We start from the raw sequence: 4,396 nt of genomic DNA on the forward strand, positions 1-4,396 counted from the left end.
GGTGTTATAACTGTTAACTCTTTTTTCGCCGAACATTAAGGCTATGGAAAGAGCTTTATTTTTCGGACGAGAAATAAATTCAACGCCGACATCATCACCACAATGCTCCTCGACGGCAGTGGGTGGTCCTCTCCTTACACCAAGGGTGGGCATAAACATCGGTCGGAGGGCCAAAGTGAATTTTTTATTTAACACCAAGGGCCGCACCCAAACTTTGTTCCAGTGACCTTCCAAAAACTGCTTTTACACCAATTTATTCTCAGTTTTAATTTTACGTTTCAATTATATGATCGGTGTCGGGCCATAAAATCAAGGTGTTTTCTAGCCGCGGGCCGCACACATAGAGTTTTTAATTCATTTTCGCGGGCCGCAAAAAAATCGATGGCGGGCCGCATGCAGAGCCATAGATAGAAAGAGTTGCGACATTGAGAATTTAGAATCCATTTTGTATCATACGCGTTTCTGTGTCTAACGTGATGTGCGTGCGTTCCTGTGTATAATATTGTATAATACAGTTAGCGGCCTCCTGTTATAGTTTAATTCCATTTAATCTTTTTACTTTGCATGTGTTCATCGGGAAGATCATGACACAAAATGAACGGTGTGACTTTCGCAATCCAAGGAGCGGAATGTCGCAACTCTTTATATAGGCCTATGGCTCTGCAATCTGCTCACGTGAGCCTTACACCCTTCTCCTTGTATTGCCATCCATGTGGCTGCTTGCATTACTTTCAGAGAATGTTTGCGTCAGTACCCGACGTGTTCGTACCGAATACTCAGTACGTTCCAAAATTTGCGGGGAAAAAAGGAAAAAAAAAAACTCACATATCGATATTGCAGTAAGGCCTATCCGCTGTAAATGGGGATCGGATTTAACACTAGTCACTAGAGAAACACAAGCTCCAGGGACGGATCCAGAGATGTCCGAAAAGGGGGAGGGGTTGGGCCGATCGAGATAACAATACCCTTTTCTTTTTGTGCCTTCCAAAAGGGGGTGGAGGAAGTTTATCTCGGTTGATATTGGCGCCAGGATCGTCTCTGGAGGTTGTGAGTTCGATTCCCACCCGAATCACTTGCGATTTCGAACGTAGGCTTACCGGTACTGAATATTCGGTATAAACCATAACACGTCAGATAGGGTAAAACATTATGGTATTTTATGTTATATTTCTTATTATTTCAATTCTACTTTGAAGTCCTGCATCTAAAATTCTTTGTGAAAAAAAAAGCTATCATAAAATATGTTGTTCCATAGGCCTACTAAAACCAGACTATGTGTTTATTTTATCTTGAATGCCCAACATAAATATTAAACAGGTTTAACATTTCATGTCTTCCTCGGGGAGGGGGAGCGGGTAGGGTACAAAATCATTCTAATTTTTCTTGAGAGTGAACAAGATATTGTGATAATATCCAGCACATATAGTATTATTATAATTGTTATCATTTCCATATTATGTGGTCGAAACTCAGTTTGCTGAATCCCAGATTGCCGAGTCCATATTAATATTGTCAAAACCCAGTTTGTTTGAATACCGAATTTCCAGCGTCCCAGCAGTCTGTGATCTTTTATTTTCCCATTATTCATAGATGCCTTCCGACACTTAGTCCCACTTTTATCATGTTGATCGAATTATTTTGCTGTTTCATTTGTTCTAACACTTGTTTGTGAATTAATATACATGTTCAGTTCTACACTGTCGCTAAACATAACCATTTCACATTCGTTTGCTTATCAGACTTACTTTATCATCAACACCATCAATCAAATTTCGTTCCTCTCAGTCTCCCCGCGGTGCGCTATCCCCATATAAAATATCTGTACGCCACTGACTTACGCTACCTCTTTGTACTTTTACCCCACGGTAAATATAATGGACATCCGACAAACCATTTTAGCATATTGAAATAAATTCATCTGGTTTCGTAAATATATTGTCGGTAAGTTTCACTAAAGTTTATACCTGGTTTAACGAAAAAAGAAAATTATCATAATATTTTAGCATATTGTGTCAAAATTCGGCAAAGCTGGCTTCGGCAAACTGCGGGTTTCATAGTTTTGTGTCGTCGGTGAAGATACGGCAAAGGGGACTCGAGTCTGGGATTCGGTCAGCAAAGTAGTCGGATATGGATTTGCTCATTCACAGTTTTAACTTGCACAAAGTTTCCATCTCATTACCGTTGAAACAACAAAGTGATTCTCCGTGAAAAACATTTTTTTCTCACGATTTTCCAGATGAGAGAAGTTAAGATACCTTGAATTCATTTTAGCACATCACAGGAAGTTGGGGGTAGGCCTATGAATTAGACGATAGGCTAGAAGTTATACAGTGGAAGTATTTATGCGAACGTTTTTGTTTTTGTTTGTTTGGTATTTTTTTTTTTTTCGAAAAATACTATATAAATTTGGACCCCTTTCCACTAGTTTAGCACTGCCACTGCCAGTTATACCATAACCAGTATTTTTGACTTATCGGGTAGGCCTACGTTTTGTTATACATAGGCCAGAGTTCGAGAAACACTAGTAATTTATGTGGTCAAAAAATGAAACTACCGGTCGGCGCTAGAAGTGGAAAATGCGTTAAGACATAGGCCTAGTCGTATTACGATCTGTTGACCCAAGATGCTTCTGATTTCTCATGCTGAAGACCCTGGTTCAAACAGGGCCAGATTAATTTTCCTCAAACAATCAAAACTAATATCATAAACAGAATTTCGAATTCCGCAGTTGAAAAGCAGGGTGACGTTGTTGGGGGAGGGGGGGCAGTCATATCAATTTGTTTGGTCCAATCACCCTATCTCTTAACAGGGCTTCTTTCACAAACATTGACGGTTTTTACTACAAAAACTAGAGGTCGGATTTTTTCGATACGGTTTATAGAAGGATATAAATATATTGCAAACAATTTACAATTTCTTTTCAAATATTTCGGTTGAATTACGAAAATATAAGCTATATTAGGATGTAAGCTGGCTGATGAGAAGTCGTTCCTTTACAACGTCATAACTTTCCCTACGCTACACTTTTTTTTTCTTATAAGACCCAGTAAAATGTTGCCCAGGCTCGGTGTTCTTATTTTTTGACCGATTTCAGGCTTAAAATGTTCTTATTTTGTTCTTATTTGACACACTTTTCAAACATAATTTTTTCTAGTTGTTTTAAACAAAATGTAATTTGACATTTTACCTCAGCCTCAATTTGTTTTTATTTTGTTCTTAATTTTTAAGCAATTTCAGCCTCAGTGTTCTTATAATTCTTATTTAAAAAAAAGAAAGAAAAAAGAAAGTGTAATCCGATTGCTAGGTTGAAGCGACCACAGAAAGCAAATTTTCTTGTCGGATCAGTTAGCCTATATAAATTAATCGGATTGTATAAGTTTCTTCCATTATTTGATCATTCTTTTGCTTTCCACAAAGAAGAAATACCCAGGCTCACAGCCAGCCTAGGGAATTGGCGCGTTCCATTTTCTGAAATGAAGAAATAATATCTATGGTACATTATTATGCTGTATCAAAGACTAAAATTCATTAAATGAACGTGCTTGATAGTGGACATAGGCGGCCTATCTTTGTACAGATATGCATGAGATTGGGAATGTATTTTTAATGTTCACATGACTGATTGTTTAAATAGGTGTATTTTATATACACTTTTTGGAAGGGCATATACAAAAAATTGTTAGATTTATTACCCTTTAAAAAAAGTGATGAGGGTGGGCAGGTTTATTTTTTGTTTTTTTTTAATCAGAACGATAGAATATTGTTTTTTTTTATTTTTTTATTATTGATGAGGGAGGGACTGTTTATATTTGGCAAGAATATTGTAAATATTGTATATAAACTGGTTTAATTTGGTTGTTTTTTAAAGAAAATGTATTTCCAGTCACGTTTTTTTAAGCTGTTGAAATAAATGATGCAGCAAAAACATTTTTTTTTTATTGCGGCCATCCATCATTATTACCCCGGAATTGTTGACGTGGGAGGGAGTATGATTATCTTCTAGATTGCTGAAATGTCAAAAAATCTAAATTTAATTATGATTTTCCGCTTCTTTTTTTCTCCATGGGGCGGCTCGCCCTCCCCGCCCCCGCCGCCACTTTGAATCCGCCAGTACTGTATTCTGTTGCTGATTTTGATTTATTGCACTGGTCACGTGGACGGCAGCCGACAAGACAAAAATGTCAATCGCGCGCGTGTGTGTGTGTGTGTGTGTGTGTGGGCGCCGGGGAGCGATTTTTTTCCCGTACGAAACATTTGCATGAAACTTCACTCGGGCCAACTCGGATTGACACGAGTGAGTACGATACGAGGAACAAGAGCAGACACTTCGCAATGTCGTGACGCTCGAGTTTTACTATTATATTTACTATATTATTATTATCTTTCTATGTTTACC

Source organism: Anneissia japonica, unplaced genomic scaffold, assembly GCF_011630105.1.
Source record: "Anneissia japonica isolate Jap-2015-1 unplaced genomic scaffold, ASM1163010v1 scaffold6997_len847652_cov182, whole genome shotgun sequence".
In the NCBI taxonomy this organism is placed as follows: Eukaryota; Metazoa; Echinodermata; class Crinoidea; order Comatulida; family Comatulidae; genus Anneissia; species Anneissia japonica.